This window comes from Haliotis rufescens, unplaced genomic scaffold, assembly GCF_023055435.1.
Source record: "Haliotis rufescens isolate VD_foot unplaced genomic scaffold, xgHalRufe1.0.p SCAF_59, whole genome shotgun sequence".
Classification (NCBI taxonomy): Eukaryota; Metazoa; Mollusca; class Gastropoda; order Lepetellida; family Haliotidae; genus Haliotis; species Haliotis rufescens.
Genome location: NW_025964323.1, coordinates 2,219,361 through 2,239,963, shown reverse-complemented (window position 1 = coordinate 2,239,963; position 20,603 = coordinate 2,219,361). Strand labels below are relative to the sequence as shown.

The window sequence follows — 20,603 nt, the reverse complement described above, 5'->3', positions numbered from 1 at the left end:
ACAATGGCCGATGCTGCTGCGAAGGCAGCCCTCAACAAATCTGTGAGTGAGTGAGTGAATTTGACTTTACGCCGCTTTTAGCAATATTCCAGCAATATCACGGCGGGGGACACCAGAAATGGGCTTTACACATTGTACCCAACAAATCTGTGACGCCACTTCTTGTCTCTTATAGCGATATCAAATCTCTCATTAGATGTTACATCCGAGATTTGATGCAAAAGAAGTGGGACACCCAGGTAGGTGTAAATAAATTACATGACTTTAAGCCAAATATCGGTTACACCTACTTGGGTTGTCAGTCCAGAATTGAAGAGGTCGTATTAAGACGATGTCGTATTGGCTATTCTCGTTACACAAATAAATATCTGTTGAAAGGTGAGGATCCTCCGTTCTGCATCCCTTCTGATGAAAGAATCACGGTCAAACTTAAAACTTAACTCACTCACTCACTCACTCTGCCAAATAAGAATATGGTTTACTCGAGGCAACGTATATGTCCTAAAAAAAGTTACCATTTTAACAAGGCCAGTGAAACAAATGTTTTGTTATGATGAGTTACCCAATTCGGCCGCCTTGTAATTCATTTAATAAATCTGCAGTATATATTAATGTCACATTTATTTTCCATATCTAACATGCATATTATACATTATTTGATAGCACACAAGACACATCTATTGCAAGGTGGTATCTAATAAGACTACTGTTATACACCCTGTATGGCTTCAAATCAAAATAATTGTCATCATAGTAAATATATCAAAGAGATACTCAATCCAATTTAAATGTAATGCTTCTGTTGAAAGTAAACTACGTGTGTCATTCAAGGGAGTTGTTTTCATATATATTTCACTCCATTTTCTTGTTTTGCACCATACTGTGCTATTTGATTTGCTTACGAAAACTGCTTACATGTGCATGAAATTACGCTCATAGCTATGCTCAACTCTCATATCCACTCACAAAATATGGCCCAGTTAAAGAGTGCTAATTAAAAAGAGGTTCTTGATTCGAATAAAGTAGGTTAAAGTTTGTCCTTTTAAGTTCTATAAAAGGCGAGAAATATGCAGCATTCAACACATCTCTATCTTGTCGGCAAACTGGTAAGTATCAGATATGTTATATTCATCTTCCTAATTCATAATCACTTAGATACACCCAAGTAAATGACTCCCAGAATTCAAGCTTGTCATATTAGTATTGCTTCATCACATTCTTAAAGGGTACATGGATGCCCTTAAGGCGTCGCAAGTTTCTAAGCAGATTTTCGTCCAATTTAATTCTGACAAGAGGCCAGATTTATCTTACTTATTACCATGCATGTGGGGTTCATTAAAATAGTATATATATTGTACATCATTGTGGGTTTCCATACATTGCTGACATGCCACAATATTGTGATTCAACTTAAAGGGTATGTGCCTTGTTGTTAAAGTGATGAACCTGGGATGACCTCAAGGGATGACCTCAAGGGATGACCTCAACTCAAATATGCCAAAAGCCATGAAGTCAGAATGTTTGGTAACAGTTTGTCACCAAATGTGTTGTTTTGTTGATGACAACTTTTCTTTTCTTTTAGTGAACATCAGGATGAAACATCTGTTTGCTGTAGTGTTGGTCGCATTGGTGTTGGCTGTTGCACAGGCCACCTATCAGCATGGAAAGGGTTATCATGGTTATAAAAAATATGACTACCCAGGCCAGAAGTATGACAGATATGATTACCCCAACGAAGGGTATTACCATGGCAGATATGACTTCCCCCACCAGAAGAATGGCCACGGTTACAACAGATATGATTATCTCTACCAGAAGTACTACTAGGTATGTATCAAATAAGATTTCATTGATGACGTTCAACGTTTCTTCAGTGGAATGATGTGATATCAAAACTCCATTAGAGTACCCTTTTTGCACTGTAAGTCCCCATGATCCCCAGTTAGGTGGTCTAGCTTTGGTTGCCAGTGGTCTATAGCCTGGTTTTACTTTCCAATAACTAATTGACTGAAAACTTCTTTGTTTTACTATTCCTCAGGTATGTTTTATGTCTACAATGTGATATTTACCTTACTGTTTTAGTGTCCTTTGGCGACAGGAAAAGTATAATAATAAACTCACTCATTTACAGTACCCTTTTATAATAAAACGAGACCACGGAACGTGGAGAGAACGTTTGCATGGAGAGGGAAAAGGCGGTTGTTCGATCATCTGGCCATGTCACATAAAAAATTCAACTTCTTTTCCCTGCTTTGTGTTCGGCATTTGTCCTGGCGTTTGGACTGATCGGCTCGTCTCAGGGTATAGTCCAGACTAATACCCGTTTTACTGTGCTAGCCTACTGAGATACCATGTCGCATTTATCACACTTAGAACCAGTATATTTACTGCTCACCCACCAGTTCTTCCTTTATCCCCTCAATGCCAAGCACCAGGCATTGTAACAAGTAACATGGTTTAATGCAGCCGGGGCTCGAACCGGCGATCTTCCTCTCTCCGTGCAGACACCCTGATCACTTGGCCACGGATGCGTTTGAGCACCTCAAATTTATTGTGTAAGGTGCAAAATAAAACACACTATTAAAACTGCTCACGTCTCATCTCAAGTATCATTTTATGTTCTTATGTTTTATGTTTCAATTAATATTTGAACCTACATTTTATAGTCTTATTTTCTAAATATAACAGATTTTATATTTGGAGAGAGGGTTCCTAGGAGTTATGGTCTACTGCCAATATCCACAAAGATCTCAAAGTCTACGACATTGTATCTGTATATCTAGAGTATTGATTTACTGACAGGTAGCAATTATCAGGACGAAAAATCGTGACTTAGAAACTGAGTGTAACAGTGCAGAGTGCATTCTCTTTTAGTACTGCTTTCATCACAAAATCGGCAATACACAAGACGTCACCCAGATATGGCTTCAAAAGTATATTTGTTCTTATTTTTCAGTGTTCTTCACTGAGGGAATGTTCACGCTGAAGAATATCAGATGGAACAATAAATCACCATAGCATTTATCTGTTTTCTGTTGTCTCTATGTTTAGATACATGCCTGTCATTCACTTGTATTCCATTAATTTGGTTATATGGAATTGGAATTAACCCCAAAAATGTGGCTTCCTCCACAATTTTGATTGCAGTACCATCTAAATACAGCTCCAGTTTGTCTTGGATTTGGAAAACTTTAAACCATTTTCAAGATACCATTTCTGAATTATGTTAAGACACAGTTGCAGCTGTATCTTAATGGTATGCATATCTTTAACACGAAAAAATATATTAAAATCATCCACAAAAAGTGATCCATCAATTGATTTATTTAAAACCTTTGAAAGACTATTTATTTTAATACTAAACAAGCATGAAATACTCATATCCCCCGCCAATATGTCATGTCCGTCTGTGTTCAAGGCATTTTGTAAATGGAACTTGTTCAAACATACACAGCAATACCTTGTGTAGTGTCTCCTGGATAGATTTGATATCATTGGAGGTCTCTTTCACTGTAATCATCAATGTGAGTTTCAGTGAAACACAAAACATGAACCACACCAACAAACTTATCCTTCTTCAGATCTTCGAAATGAGCATTGAGGGATCGAACATTCAAGTGAGCCACCTTGAGTCCAGCACCATGACTGTCCTCTACAGGTTGTGTCCAGGTGAACAGTATTTCATTCCGAAATCTAGTCATCTCATCCAATGCTTTTTTGGTTTACTACAACTTTACTACAAGTTTTAGGCCTTTCCTTGATTTGACCCTACTGAGCATTGTGTACACTTGACCAGGCTGGGCAAAAATTTACTTCCTTGTGTAAGTGTATATACCTTGTCCAAGTTCCTTTGTCAAGTGGTATACATCTCAATTAGGTAATTATGGTAACGGTTCTCAGACAATCCTGCGTCGATGTTTTTGTAGAATTTGTAAACGGTTTTCGAGTTATGCTCTTGCTAAGGAAACATTTGTAAAAACTATAAAAAGGCACCAGTTTACCACTAGACCTATGTATATGCCAAGTTTGGTGAAGAAATATTGTACGGTTTTCAAGATCTGCTCGGGCGGTCGGGAAGCCTAGTGGTAAAACATTTGCCGTTCACGCTGAAGACCCGGGTTCGATTTCCGACATGGGTAAAATGTGTGAAGCCCATTTCTGGTGTCCCCCGCCGTGATATTGCTTTAATATTGCTAAAAGTGGCCCAAAACCATACTCACTCACTCAAGATTTGCTCCGGTAACGAGCACAACCGCCATTTTCAGTCTAAGTCAAAGTCGTTGCCAGGGAAATTAGAAAAAAATACATTTTTCAAAAATCCCAAACTATCAAAAGGCACCAGTTCACCTCTAGACCTATTTATGTGCCAAGTTTGGTAAAGATATCTCTCGTGGTTTTTGAGTTCTACTCCGGAAACGAAACAATGATGGACGGACGGACGGACGGAATCCATTCCTATATCCCCCTTCCACTTCGTGGCAGGGTTAATAAAGAGCAGCCCAAGAGCTAGAATAGAAGGCGCTACTACATCAAGATCCACCATGTAGTTATGTCTCTCCCCTCAAACTGTCCCCTGCCAGCGCTCTCCTTAATGCCCGAATCCGTTCTGGAGCATTCTCAGCAAGAGAGATGTTGACCCAACGAGATCAGTCTGCAAACACACAAGACTTAATCAACATAATCAACAGATTGCTAACTACCTGCTGACCAGCAGACATCTATTGGCATTGTGACATTGTGTACATACGTACCAATTGATCCAAATCCTGTGTTAGAAACAGATATATCGTTACTGGAAGGATGTGGGCAACATTCGAAAGTTCACTGGTGCAAAGCTACTTAATATGTGATATAGACATGTTGTCTCATCTGATTCTTCATTCGACAAACTCACCACCAACTTCTGCCAATACTTCCACCGATCCCACCTTATCTCTCTAAACCTCCTTCTTGGCTCTTCCTACTCTTGAGGGGCGGTCGGGTAGCCTAGTGGTTTAAGCGTTCGCTCGTCAAGCCGAAGACCCAGGTTCGATTCCTGACATGGGTACAATGTGTGAAGCCCATTCCTGGTGTCCCCCGCCGTGATATTGCTGGAATATTGCTAAAAGCGGCGTAAAACCATACTCACTCACCCACTCCTACTCTTGAATAATGAAACTGGAGTGGGTCCCACGACACTGTCATTAAATGCCCTGGAACCTTCCTTGATGAGTGGTTCAAGTCGTCGGTTACCAAAACAACTTATTGACTATGCTCTAGACCATTAGTCACCACTTTCCAAGTTCATCTCGTTTCAACATTTTTCATATAAAATTGTATAGGATGGGATAGAATAATCCCTCGAGACAAGAGGTCAGTCTCCATGTGGGGTTGCTGAAGTACAGTATTAGTTTCTGAAAGCTAGTGTTTAGAATGAGGCACGTTAACCCCCTTAGACTGGACGGCACTCTACCCTGAGATACTCCTTATTCGACATGTGTTATTTTCCTTTGATGATTTATGTTTCACATTCATTGTCAAGGTGAAGTTACGAAATTACGTCAGTTGGGTGTTTTGTGGTATTATGTACATGTATTGGCAATAGAGTCAGTTCACACACAAAAGCGTGTATTGCTATGTACTTTCTGTTGTTGATTATTACGTCGATGTTCCATTTGGTTTGCTGACTAAAACTGCATGTTTGGTTCGAAAGCTTTTGGTTTTGTACCATCAGTTTTAGTTCGTAAAGTACATGCTAAATTATTCAACGCTGACGATGAGCCAATGGACAAACTTAACCAGCTGCGTCTGTGTCAAAATGAGGTTGCAACTGCAGTTCTAGATGGCATGGATAGAAAACACTTGAATCCATGTGGTGACCGAATCACCGATGATAATGGAATATTTCATGTTGAGAGAGTTTTTCAGTTATTTGGCTAAAATCTTTCGTGGAAATGTCACTGCTACAATACAAGTGAGTGAGTGAGTGAGGTAATGCTTTACGTCACATCGGCAATATTTCAGCCATATCGTGACGAGAAATTAGACATGAAATATACATATATTTAAACTTTATAAAAATCTGTCATCAAAGGACTGTATGAGAACTAGAATATCACAGATAAGATTTAAAACTAGTTGCAGAACAGTTAAAAGCATTAAGTATTAAGGAACAACACAATATAAAAATGGGCTAGAGATCGTCAGTAACTAAAGGGAGATCACCACACCAGGGACCATGGGGACTTACAGTACCTTTGCTACCTGCATGGGCCCTGGCAGGATTTATATCACCCTACAGTCACTGACGATAATTGACCAGTTAAGCCTAAGATTAAAATGACAAAAACACTACGTTTAAAAGCCTGGCATGCATAAAAATACTTTGAATGATTTGGGACTTACATACCCTCTTAGGGGGACAATAATTTTACGCTACTTCAACCACCCTCGAGGGTACAGCCACTAACAATCTAAGTTATTAATTAGCACTACCAATGTCTAAAAACTTATTATGGACATCAAAATTTATGAATTAATTCAATTTCTTTTAAAAAGCACAATATTAAATGAGAGTGTACGTGATTAAAAAGGTCCTTTACTGTTTTTACATGATAATATTTATCCCTTGTGATGGAAACATCAATACAATCAAGCAGGACATGCTTGACTGTGATTCTTTCATCACAAGGGATGCAAAACGGAGGATCCTCACCGTTCAAAAGATACTCATGTGTATATCTTGAATGGCCAATACGACATCGTCGCATAATGACCTCTTCAAATCTGGATTGACAGCCCAAGTAGGTATAACCGATATTTGGTTTAATTTCATGTAATTTATTGATACCTACTTGGGCGTCCCACTTCTGTTGCATAAGATTTCGGATGTAAGATCGAATCATAGGTTTAAAATCAGTGTATGGGATCAGAAGTGGTGTCACAGATTTGTTGAGGGCTGCTTTTGCAGCAGCATCGGCCATTGTGTTACCATGATACCAACATGGCTTGGTAACCAACAAAAGACGATGTCATATTGGCCAGTAGCAAGATCAGTAAATAATTCCAGAATTTCGATTAAAAGTGGATGTTTTGATGACATTTTTAATCGCCTGAAGGCATGAAAGAGAATCTGAAAACAGTATAAATTGTTTATGTTTAGCTTGATTACTGATATATTTAAGTGCTGTAAAAATGGCGTTTGCTTCTGCAGTGAATATGGAACTGTTATCAGGTAAACGTGAAGATATTGTTCTGGATCCAATGACGGTGGCACTAGCAACTGCGCCACCATCCTTGGATCCATCTGTAAAGATAGATTTATAAGTGTCATAATTGTTTCTTAGTTGATGGTATTCTTGTTGGTAAATTAATTGGTTAGTATCAGATTTCTTTAATTTTGTTAATGTAAGGTCTACCTCTGGCCGTACCATTTGCCAAGGAGGTGTTGAAAACAGTTGAGTGGGAGCTATATCTTGCAGTTGAATATTGGAAGCAAACATGGCAGACTGGATTCTGATTCCGAGAGGTGGAACAAGAGATGACTTTTTATTGTAAATATCTTGGTAAAGAGGATTAAAGACGCAATTAAAAGCTGGATTGGACTGATTGGAATATAATTTAGTGACATATTGTAAAGATAATTTTAGACGGCGTTGTGTAAGAGAAGGTTCATCCGCTTCTACATACAGACTGTGAATTGGAGACGTCCTGAAGGCACCAAGGCAAAGCCTCAGGCCCTGATGATGTATCGTATCAAGTTTTTTTAAATTACTTTTACAGGCTCCACCATAGACGATGGAGCCATAATGAAGTTTTGAACGCATGAGTGACCTGTATAAGGTTAAGAGGGTTGTTTGATCCCCTCCCCACTTTGAATTAGAAACAACTTTCAATAGATCGAGTGCCTTCAGGCATTTAGCTTTTAGGTATTTAATATGCTGGAGGAAAGTTAAGTGATGATCAAAAATAAGTCCCAAGAACTTGGCTTCCTTAACTACTTTGATAGGGGTGCCATTCAGAAATAGTTCAGGGTCCTTATGCGGTTTATATTTTCGGCAGAAATGTATGCAATTAGTTTTTGATTTTGAAAATTTAAACCCGTTTTCTAGACACCACTTGTTAATTTTATTTAGACATAATTGTAATTGCCTTTCAATTGTGTGCATATTTTTACCCCGGCAAGATAGATTAAAATCATCCACAAAAAGTGATCCATCAACTGAATCATTTGAAAACTTTTGACAAACTGTTAATTTTTATACTGAATAAAGTGACAGACAAAATACTGCCTTGTGGGACACCCTGATCCTGATTATAATGATCAGACAGGGTTGTACCCACTCGGACTTGAAATTGCCTGTCTGTTAAAAACTGGGATATAAAATGAGGCAGACGGCCACTTAATCCAAAATCATGAAGATCTTTTAAAATACCATGTTTCCATGTTGTATCGTAAGCTTTTTCTAAATCGAAAAAGATCGATACAGCATATTGTCTATTTACAATGGACTTTTTAATGAACGATTCTAAACGCACTAAATGATCGATAGTACTTCTGTTCTTCCGGAAACCACATTGTATATTGGTAAGAAGATTATTTGTTTCCAAGTACCACACTAATCGATTATTTACCATGCGTTCCATCGTTTTACAAACACAGCTAGTTAGTGAGATAGGTCGGTAATTTGAAGAATCAGAATGATCCCGCCCAGGTTTGGGTATTGGTATAACACTGGCAGTATGCCATGAAGGTGGAAACGTCCCAGATGTCCAAATGTCATCGAATATAGTCAACAAAGTTTCAAGGCATGATACGGGCAAGTGTTTCAGTAGCTGATAATGAATATTATCAGCGCCTGCTGCTGTACCATGAGCTTGCCCTAAGGTAGTATATAGCTCATGTAGTGAAAAAACCTCATTGTAATCTTCACCATTTTCAGATGTTAAATTTACTTTTTTCTTTTCCTGTTGGAGCTGATATTTTTGAAATTCAGGAACGTAATTTGATGAAGACGAATGTTGAGATAACGTTTTCCCAAGTCTATTGGCAATATCAGATTTATTCGTTAGCAAAGTATCGCCATCCTTTAGATGGTTTACTGTAGAATTTGATCCATTGTCTTTGATGTTTTTGATCATGTTCCATACCTTGGACATAGGGGTACGAGAGTTAATTTTTGAGACATAAGTCTGCCAGGATTGACGTTTATTTTGTTTAAATAGACGTCTCGCCTTAGCATTTGAAATTTTAACAGTATTTAAATTATGGACAGTGGGATGTTTACGGAAGTATTTCTCTGCCTTCTTACGACATTTCCTAGCTTGTTTGCAATTAGCATCAAACCAAGGTTTACGAACACGTGGGTTGACAGAGGACTTAGGAATTGATTCATCAGCAATTTCATTCAGTTGATCTGAAAACAACAGAATCGGGTCAGTAACATTCTGAAAAGACGTAGGTTTTAATTTATCTTTGCATAAAGATTGAAATAAAAGCCAATCAGCCCTCACAAAATTCCATCGAGGTGAAGGTGGATCATCAGCGGGATTAATGGGCTTAAGCACCGTGGGGAAAGGGTCACTCCCACATAGGTCATCGTGGACGGACCATGAGAATTCATTTAACAAAACGGAATCCGTCAAAGACAGATCTAATGATGAATACGTACCAGTTGCAGGGTGTAAGTAAGTGTCTGAGTCATCATTAAAGATGCAAAGGTCATTATCGGAAACAAAATCCTCGATCACTTTTCCCTTTTGATTAATGGTGGAACTTCCCCATAAAGGATTATGCCCATTTAGATCACCCATGATGACACAGGGCTTTGGGAGCTGGTCGTATAGTTTTTGTAGATCATTACGCTGAAGATTTGAAGATGGAGGAATGTATAAGGAGCAAAGTGTGAAGGCAATATGCAGTGTAAGTCTAACTGCAACTGCTTGCAAATTCGTGTCAAGCGGAACAGGACTGTGAACAACGCCCCGCCGCACCAAAATAGAAGCACCTCCAGGAGCTTTATCTCCCGGAGGAGAGAAGGAATGATACGAACTATACTGCCTTAAATCAAATTTATCTGTATTTTTTAGGTACGTCTCTTGTAAAGATATTGCTGATGGACTTAAATCTGTTGTTAATAATTGCAGTTCGTTAAAATTGTGCCTAAGTCCTCTGCAATTCCATTGAAATATATTTGAATGGGTCATGGCGGTTCTATAGCAGATCGCTCACGTGAACGGGAAGAAGAGTCACCACTCATGGAAGATGGAGTAACATCCATCTCGAGAGGATCAAAGAAGTTCTGAACATCGACAGATGTTTCAGTGAGTGAGTGAGTTAATATTTAACGTCACATCGGCAATATTGCAGCCATATCGTGACGAGAGAAAATGTGACTTTAATAACATATATGTAAACTGTATAAAAATCTGTCGACGAAGGACAGTAAAACAACTAGATTATCACAGATATATGTTTAAAACTAGTACAGAACCATATAATATGACAATTCATAACATTACAATAGATAAAATTGGGCTATATATCACCAGCAACTAAAGTGAGGACACCATACTGAGGACCATGGGGACTTACAGTACCTTTGCTACCTGCATGGACCCCAGCAGGATTTTTACACCATCCCTTTAGTCACTGGCGACCGTTGACAGGGTTTAGCCGGAGATTTAAAACCAACAAATATGCTACGATTAAAACACTGGCAGATATAAAATTACTTTGATTTATGTGGGCTTACATATCCTCTCAGGGGGACAATAATTTTACGCTACTTCAACCCCCTTCGAGGATATAGCCACTAACAATCTCTGTTAATTATCATATTCTACCAATTTATAAAATATATATCTTTGTACATCAAAATTTATTAATTAATTCTATTTCCTTTAAAAAACCGAGGATTAAATGAGCATGTACTTGATTAAAAAGATCCTTTACAGATAACACTTTAAAATATTTATCCCTTGTGATGGAAAAATCAATACAGTCAAGCAGGACATGCTTGACCGTGATTCTTTCATCACAAGGGATACAAAATGGAGGATCCTCACCTTTCAACAAATATTCATGGGTATATCTTGAATGACCAATACGACATCGCCGCAAAATGAGCTCTTCAAAACTGGACTGACAGCCCAAGTAGGTGTAACCGATATTTGGTTTAATTTCATGTAATTTATTGATACCTACCTGGGCGTCCCACTTCTGCTGCATTAAATCTCGGATGTAAGTTTTAATCGCGGGTTTGAAATCAGTGTATGGGATCAGAAGTGGTGTCACAGATTTGTTAAGTGCTGCTTTTGCAGCAGCATCAGCCATTGTGTTACCAGTGATACCAACATGGCTTGGTAACCAACAAAAGACGATGTCATATTGGCCAGTAGCAAGATCATTAAATAATTCAAGAATCTTGATTAAAAGTGGATGTTTGCAAGATATATTTTTAATCGCCTGAAGGCACGATAGAGAATCTGAAAAAATAATGAATTGTTTATGTTTAGATTGGTGTTTGATATATTGTAGTGCGGTAAAAATGGCGTTTGCTTCTGCTGTAAAGATAGAACTGTTATCTGGTAATCGCGAAGATCTTGTCCTGGATCCAATGACAGTGGCACTAGCAACAGCACCACCATCCTTGGAACCATCAGTAAATATAGATTTATAAGTGTTATAAGTGGTTCTTAATTGATTGTATTCTTGTTGGTAAATTAATTGGTTAGTATCTGATTTCTTTAAGTTGGTTAATGTGAGGTCAACCTCTGGCCTTACCATTTGCCAAGGAGGTGATGAAAACAGTTGAAAGGGAGCAATATCATGCAATTTAATATTAGAAGCAAACATGGCAGACTGGATTCTTATTCCGAGTGGTGGAACAAGAGATGTTTTCTTATTGTAGATATCTTCGTAAAGAGGATTAAATACGCAATTAAAAGCTGGATTTGACTGATTAGAATATAATTCAGTGATGTACTGTAAAGATAGTTTCAGACGGCGTTGTTTAAGAGAAGGCTCATCCGCTTCAACAGACAGACTTGGAATAGGAGAAGTGCGAAAGGCTCCAAGGCAAAGCCTCAGTCCTTGGTGATGGATAGTATCAAGTTTTTTCAAATTACTTTTACAGGCTCCACCATAGACGATGGAGCCATAATTATAATCAAGATTGGAACGGATCAGGGACCGGTACAAGTGCAAGAGTGTTGTCTGATCCCCTCCCCACTTTGAATTAGAAACGACTTTCAACAAATCCAGACCCTTCAGGCATTTAGCTTTAAGGTATTTAATGTGTGGTAGAAAAGTTAAATGGCTATCGAAAATAAGCCCCAAGAACTTGGCCTCCTTCACAACTTTGATAGGGGTGCCATTTAGAAATAACTCAGGGTCTTTATGCGGTTTATATTTCCTGCAAAAATGTATGCAGTTAGTTTTTGATTTAGAGAATTTAAACCCGTTCTCTAGACACCACTTGTGAATTTTATGGAGACATAATTGTAATTGCCTTTCTATTGTGTGCATATTTTTACCACGACAAGACATGTTAAAATCATCCACAAAAAGTGATCCATCAACTGAATCATTTAAAACTTTTGACAAACTGTTAATTTTTATACTGAATAAAGTGACAGACAAAATACTGCCTTGCGGGACACCCTGATCCTGATGGTAATGATCAGACAGGGTAGAACCCACGCGGACCTGAAATTGTCTGTCAGTTAAAAACTTGGATATAAATTGAGGCAAACGGCCTCTCAATCCAAAATCTTGTAAATCCTTTAAAATCCCGTGTTTCCACGTTGTGTCATACGCTTTTTCTAAATCGAAAAAGATAGACACTGTATGCTGGTTATTAATGATTGCATTTTTCACAAATGATTCTAACCGTACTAAATGGTCAACGGTACTTCGATTCTTTCGAAAGCCACACTGAATATTTGTAAATAAATTATTTGATTCCAAGTACCATGTTAATCTATTGTTGACCATGCGTTCCATGGTTTTGCAAACGCAACTGGTCAATGAAATGGGTCTATAATTTGAGGGATCACTGTGATCCCGTCCAGGTTTCGGTATGGGTATTACTATGGCATCACGCCAGGAAGAAGGAAACTTACCTGTTGTCCATATATCATCAAAAATCAACAAAAGGGTTTCTAAACACGGTTCTGGCAAGTGCTTCAGGAGTTGGTAGTGTACATTATCAGCTCCTGTAGCAGTATCATGAGCTTGGCCAAGAGCAGTATGAAGTTCATGGATCGAAAATATTTCATTATAATCTTCCCCATTATCGGATTTAAAATTTATAGTTTTCTTTTCCTGCTGTTTTTGAAATTTTGGGAATTGAGGGACATAATTTGAGGAAGAAGAATGTTTTGCTAACGTTTCACCGAGTTTATTTGCAATATCCGATTTATTTGTTATAAGGTCATCCCCAGACTTAAGATGGTGGACACTACTTTTAGAACCCGTACCTTTAATTTTCTGTATCATGTTCCATACCTTGGACATGGGCGTTCGTGAGTTTATTTTGGTAACATAATGTTGCCAAGATTGCCGTTTATTTTGTTTAAACGTACGCCTGGCTTTAGCATTTAAGATTTTATATTTATTCAAATTATGGACCGACAGATGTTTCAGGAAGAGAAGGGATCTTAGTTGTAATTTTCTTGTTATGTTTCTTCTTTTCTTACTTGTGTATGTCAGTTGATGGTTTTATACTTGCCGGTTTTTCAGGAGTTGGTTTAGTTGGGGCCATAACCTGAGTCACAACCTGAGATGCTGAAGAGATGCCACATGATTGACTATCAGAATCATTGGTCTGACTCTCTGACGTTGTAACCACAGGCACAGGGTGTTCAGAGTGTGCCCATGTCAAGTCAGTTTGACATTCTATAGATCTTGTGGTAGAAGGTCGAGAGACAGCAGCAGCATAAGTTTGCACTGATGGAGGTGACCGGCTGGCAATGACTTTTTTAGCTTCCTGAAAAGAAATGTTGTTTTGACATTTGACTGTCAAGATATCTTTTTCATGTTGCCAAAGAGGACATGATTTTGAAGAGGCAACATGTTTACCCTTACAATTCACACATTTGGGGTCAGCAGAACAATCTGAGGCGTCATGATGTGCACCACAACGGTGACAAACACTCGGCCGATCGCATGATTTGGAACCGTGTCCAAACTTCTGACACTTGTAACTTCGGAGTGGATTGGGGACATACACCTCCACTCCGATGTTAAAATAGCCTGCCTTGATAGATTGCGGTATGGTCGACAGTGAAAAAGTGAACAAATACGTATTTGTTGGGACAATGTTATCTCCATCCTTTCTTGTGAAACGTTTCACGGAAGTGACATGTTGATCAATGAGTTCATCAAGAATTTCCTCTTCTGTCATTTCTGCCAGACAACGGGCTCTGTCGCGGATGATGCCTCGACTTGAGTTCAACGTTCTGTGCGCAGAGACAGCAACTTCAGTGTTTGCGAATGTAGTACACCTCAAAAGATTGATAGCTTGCTGTCTCCGTGCACACTCTACCAAAAGAGAACCGCTCCGGAGCCGTGAAACATTCTTGACTTCACCACAAATACCCGCAATGGCTTTAGATATGGCAAAAGGATTAATTTTCAACGGTAGTTGATTTCGTGATTCAACTTCTATAAATCGAGCCCAAGAATTAGAATTTTGTGAAACGGAAACATCATTATCAGATGATAAAATCTCAGCTTCGAGACGTCTCTTCTTTTCATTTCGGTTGGAACCAGAAGGATTGTGAGCCATGATGAAATTAATGTATTCAGCACCCCTGCTCCCCACCCACCATGGAGTGCTACAAAGAGCGATGTTTTCCTGCACCGGATCTCCAACATGCAAACATCAGGGATACAGATGTGTTATACTCCAGTAAGAACAACATGAATAGCTGTATTTGTCTATCAAATAAAATGTCAGGCTGGTTCGGCCCATGGCAAGAAATTGAAGACATACAGAACTCAGAGGTCGAAAGTACCAGATTGGCCCATGAGCCACCGCCTTCTGGCGTAAGACTCTAGGCAATTTAGTCAATCAAAACTTGAGAATTCAAACAAGTAAAGCACGGCCAAGACCAAAGTATACATTAAAATACAACACAGTTGTGCATACACAATATTACGCACAGGGCCTGGCATGACCAGCCGATTGATAAGACCGGGCCCATCTTACCACCCGTCTAGGCGAAGTAAGGGTCGAAGTAGTGTGTTGGGCAAAGGAACACAGTTCCAGGAACCAGTGCCCTCAACTACCAGACTCCCGTCCTCCGCCGACACAGGGACGCAACCCACGGCAAACGGGCTGCCCACTTTGGTCGCCTCTTACGACCAGCAATGGGGTGCTGTGGAAATATTCTACCCCGGTTCCACACGGGGGAAGAGCTATTAGCGTTACCCAGCACTCACCACGAGGAGGTTGCTCTTCACGAGTGCCTACAATACAAGTAACGTTGATTTACTTGTTATAGATAATGCACGAGAGTTTGGGCATTACTGAATCATACGCAGTTCTGTATTTTGCATATTTGTCATTTCAATAGACTTGCCCGTGACTCGTCAGCCTCATCAATAACTATAGATTTTTCCATCACAAGGGATAAATATTATAGTGTAAAAACATTCAAGGACCTTTTCAGTCAAGTTAATTCTCATTTAGTATTGTGCTTTTTAAAGGAAATTGATTTAAAACATAAATTTTGATGTACATTATATGTTTTTATATATTGGTAGTGCTAAGAAATAACTTAGATTGTTAGTGGCTGTACCCTCGAGGGGGGTTGAAGTAGCGTAAAATTATTGTCCCCCTAAGAGTGAGTGAGTGAGTGAGTGAGTGAGTTAATTTAAAGTCACATCGGCAATATTTCAGCCATATCGTGGACTTGAACAATTTATGCATTTATATTATAGATAGATTTATATAAAAACTGTCAATGAAGGACAGTATAACAACCAGCAATATATCACAGATCATAAGTGTAAAACTAGTTTTAGAGCAATACAATGATTTGATTACAACAGACGACACATTATAAAAACAGGCTTTTAATCACCAACAACTAAGGTTAGGCCACCATACTAGGGACCAAGGGGACTTACAGTACCTTTGCTACCTACATGGTTCCCCAGCAGGATTTACACCATTCCTTTAGCTATTGGCGAATGTTGACGAAATTAGTCGAAAATTAAAATATACAAATATTCTGCGTTTAAAAACAGTGATAGATAAATTACTTTGAATGAAGTGGTCTTACATATCCTCTCAGGGGGACAATAATTTTACACTACTTTAACCCCCTTCGAGGATATAGCCACTTACAATCTCAGTTAATTATTCATACTATCAATAGTAAAAGTTATTTATTTATTTACAATACATAGTCATCAAAATTTATCAATCAATTCAATTTCCTGTAAAAAAGCAAGTATAAAATGTGGACTTATCTGATTAAAAAGATCCCACCGTCATTGGATCCAGGACTATCTCATCCCAGTTACCAGATAACTGTTCTATTTTAACAGCAGAAGCAAATGCTATTCTAACAGCACTAAATTATATCAACAATCAAACTAAACATAAAGAATTCATCATTTTTTCAGACTCTCTTTCTTGCCTTCAGGCTATTAAAAACATGTCTTCCACACATCCAATTTTAATAGAACTTATTGAATTGTTTAATCATCTTGCTACTGGCCAATACGACATCGTTTTCTGTTGGTTGCCCAGCCATGTCGGAATCACTGGGAACACAATGGCCGATGCTGCTGCGAAGGCAGCACTCAACAAATCTGTGACGCCACTTCTTGTCTCTTATATCAAATCTCTAATTAGATGTTACATCCGAGATTTGATGCAAAAGAAGTGGGACACCCAGGTAGGTGTAAATAAATTACATGACATTAAGCCAAATATCGGTTACACCTACTTTTGTTGTCAGTCCAGAATTGAAGAGGTCGTATTAAGACGATGTCGTATTGGCTATTCTCGTTACACAAATGAATATCTGTTGTCTCTGCATCCCTTGTGATGAAAGAATCACGGTCAAGCATGTCCTGCTTGACTGTGTTGATTTTTCCATCACAAGGGATAACTATTTCAAGGTTACATCTATGAAGGATCTTTTTAATACTATTAGTTGTCATTTAATTATTGGTTTTTTAAAGGAAATAGAGTTGTTTAGTAAATTTTGTTAATTTGTTTTGTATAACAATAAATAATATTTTAACATTAGTAGAATGACTTGTTATCTGGGAATGTTTGTGGCTGTATCCTCGAAGGGGGTTAAAGTAGTGTAAAATTATTGTCCCCCTGAGAGGGTATCGTAAGTCCAAATTATTCAAAGTATGTTATTCCTGCTATAGTTTTAATCGTAGCATATGTGTTCTTTTCATTTGGCTAAATTTCCCAATAATCGCCAACAGCTGAAGGGCTGATGTAAATCCGGCTGGGGTCCATGCAGGTAGCAAAAGTACTGAAAGTCCCCATAGACCCCAGTATGGTGCTCTACCTTCAGTTGTTGGAGATCAATAGCCTGATTTTTTAATGTATTGTTATGTATCGTAGTATCCATTTTATGATTCAATACTAGTTTTAAATACTTCTCTGTGATATGTCTAGTTATTTTACTGCCCGTCGTTGGCAGGTTTTTATACGTTTCAAAGTATTTATAATCTTTAATCTTGATAGTCACGATATGGCTGAAATATTGCCGATGTGACTTAAAACTTAACTCACTCACTCACTCACTCTGCCAAAGAAGAATATGGTTTACTCGAGGCAACGTATATGTCCTAAAAAAGTTACCATTTTAACAAGGCCAGTGAAACAAATGTTTTGTTATGATGAGTTACCCAATTCGGCCGCCTTGTAATTCATTTAAAAAATCTGCAGTATATATTAATGTCACATTTATTTTCCATATCTAACATGCATATTATACATTATTTGATAGCACACAAGACACATCTATTGCAAGGTGGTATCTAACAAGACTACTGTTATACACCCTGTATGGCTCCAAATCAAAATAATTGTCATCATAGTAAATATATCAAAGAGATATTCAATACAATTTAAATGTAATGCTTCTGTTGAAAGTAAACTACGTGTGTCATTCAAGGGAGTTGTTTTCATATATATTTCACTCCATTTTCTTGTTTTGCACCATACTGTGCTATTTGATTTGCTTACGAAAACTGCTACATGTGCATGAAACTACGCTCATAGCTATGCTCAACTCTCATATCCACTCACAAAATATGGCCCAGTTAAAGAGTGCTAATTAAAAAGAGGTTCTTGATTCGAATAAAGTAGGTTAAAGTTTGTCCTTTTAAGTTCTATAAAAGGAGAGAAATACGCAGCATTCAACACATCTCTATCTTGTCGGCAAACTGGTAAGTATCAGATATGTTATATTCATCCTCCTAGTTCATAATCACTTAGATACACCCAAGTAAATGACTCCCAGAATTCAAGCTTGTCATATTAGTATTGCTTCATCACTTTCTTAAAGGGTACATGGATGCCCTTAAGGCGTCGCAAGTTTCTAAGCAGATTTTCGTCCAATTTAATTCTGACAAGATGCCAGATTTATCTTACTTATTACCATGCATGTGGGGTTCATTAAAATAGTATATATATTGTACACCATTGTGGGTTTCCATACATTGCTGACATGCCGCAATATTGTGATACAACTTAAAGGGTATGTGCCTTGTTGTTAAAGTGATGAACCTGGGATGACCTCAAGGGATGACCTCAAGGGATGACCTCAAGTCAAATATCCCAAAAGCCATGAAGTCAGAATGTTTGGTAACAGTTTGTCACCAAATGTGTTGTTTGGTTCATGACAACTTTTCTTTTCTTTTAGTGAACATCAGGATGAAACATCTGTTTGCTGTAGTGTTGGTCGCATTGGTGTTGGCTGTTGCACAGGCCACCTATCAGCATGGAAAGGGTTATCATGGTTATAACAAATATGACTACCCAGGCCAGAAGTATGACAGATATGATTACCCCAACGAAGGGTATTACCATGGCAGATATGACTACCCCCACCAGAAGCATGGCCACGGTTACAACAGATATGATTTTCCCTACCAGAAGTACTACTAGGTATGTATCAAATAAGATTTCATTGATGACGTTCAACGTTTCTTCAGTGGAATGATGTGATATCAAAACTCCATTACAGTACCCTCTTTGCACTGTAAGTCCCCATGATCCCCAGTTAGGTGGTCTAGCTTTGGTTGCCAGTGGTCTATAGCCTGGTTTTACTTTCCAATAACTAATTGACTGAAAACTTCTTTGTTTTACTATTCCTCAGGTATGTTTTATGTCTACAATGTGATATTTACCTTACTGTTTTAGTGTCCTTTGGCGACAGGAAAAGTATAATAATAAACTCACTCATTTACAGTACCCTTTTATAATAAAACGAGACCACGGAACGTGGAGAGAACGTTTGCATGGAGAGGGAAAAGGCGGTTGTTCGATCATCTGGCCATGTCACATAAAAAATTCAACTTCTTTTCCCTGCTTTGTGTTCGGCATTTGTCCTGGCGTTTGGACTGATCGGCTCGTCTCAGGGTATAGTCCAGACTAATACCCGTTTTACTGTGCTAGCCTACTGAGATACCATGTCGCATTTATCACACTTAGAACCAGTATATTTACTGCTCACCCACCAGTTCTTCCTTTATCCCCTCAATGCCAAGCACCAGGCATTGTAACAAGTAACATGGTTTAATGCAGCCGGGGCTCGAACCGGCGATCTTCCTCTCTCCGTGCAGACACCCTGATCACTTGGCCACGGATGCGTTTGAGCACCTCAAATTTATTGTGTAAGGTGCAAAATAAAACACACTATTAAAACTGCTCACGTCTCATCTCAAGTATCATTTTATGTTCTTATGTTTTATGTTTCAGTTGATATTTGAACCTACATTTTATAGTCTTATTTTCTAAATATAACAGATTTTATATTTGGAGAGAGGGTTCCTAGGAGTTATGGTCTACTGCCAATATCCACAAAGATCTCAAAGTCTACGACATTGTATCTGTATATCTAGAGTATTGATTTACTGACAGGTAGCAATTATCAGGACGAAAAATCGTGACTTAGAAACTGAGTGTAACAGTGCAGAGTGCATTCTCTTTAAGTACTGCTTTCATCACAAAATCGGCAATACACAAGACGTCACCCAGATATGGCTTCAAAAGTATATTTGTTCTTATTTTTCAGTGTTCTTCACTGAGGGAATGTTCACGCTGAAGAATATCAGATGGAACAATAAATCACCATAGCATTTATCTGTTTTCTGTTGTCTCTATGTTTAGATACATGCCTGTCATTCACTTGTATTCCATTAATTTGGTTATATGGAATTGGAATTAACCCCAAAAATGTGGCTTCCTCCACAATTTTGATTGCAGTACCATCTAAATACAGCTCCAGTTTGTCTTGGATTTGGAAAACTTTAAACCATTTTCAAGATACCATTTCTGAATTCTGTTAAGACACAGTTGCAGCTGTATCTTAATGGTATGCATATCTTTAACACGACGAGATATATTAAAATCATC

General features: G+C 38.3%; 2 long non-coding RNA genes across 2 annotated transcripts; both read left to right on the top strand.

Moving 5' to 3' along the window:
- The first annotated feature begins 1,087 nt into the window (after positions 1 to 1,087).
- Positions 1,088 to 3,024, top strand: LOC124142851. The gene is made up of 3 exons (XR_006862216.2): positions 1,088 to 1,106; positions 1,583 to 1,827; positions 2,957 to 3,024. It is a non-coding gene; the product is annotated as an uncharacterized LOC124142851 (long non-coding RNA).
- A 15,369-nt stretch (positions 3,025 to 18,393) lies between these two features.
- LOC125374589 lies at positions 18,394 to 20,328 on the top strand. Its single transcript, XR_007218682.1, has 3 exons — positions 18,394 to 18,412; positions 18,889 to 19,133; positions 20,263 to 20,328. It is a non-coding gene; the product is annotated as an uncharacterized LOC125374589 (long non-coding RNA).
- The last annotated feature ends 275 nt before the right edge of the window (positions 20,329 to 20,603 follow it).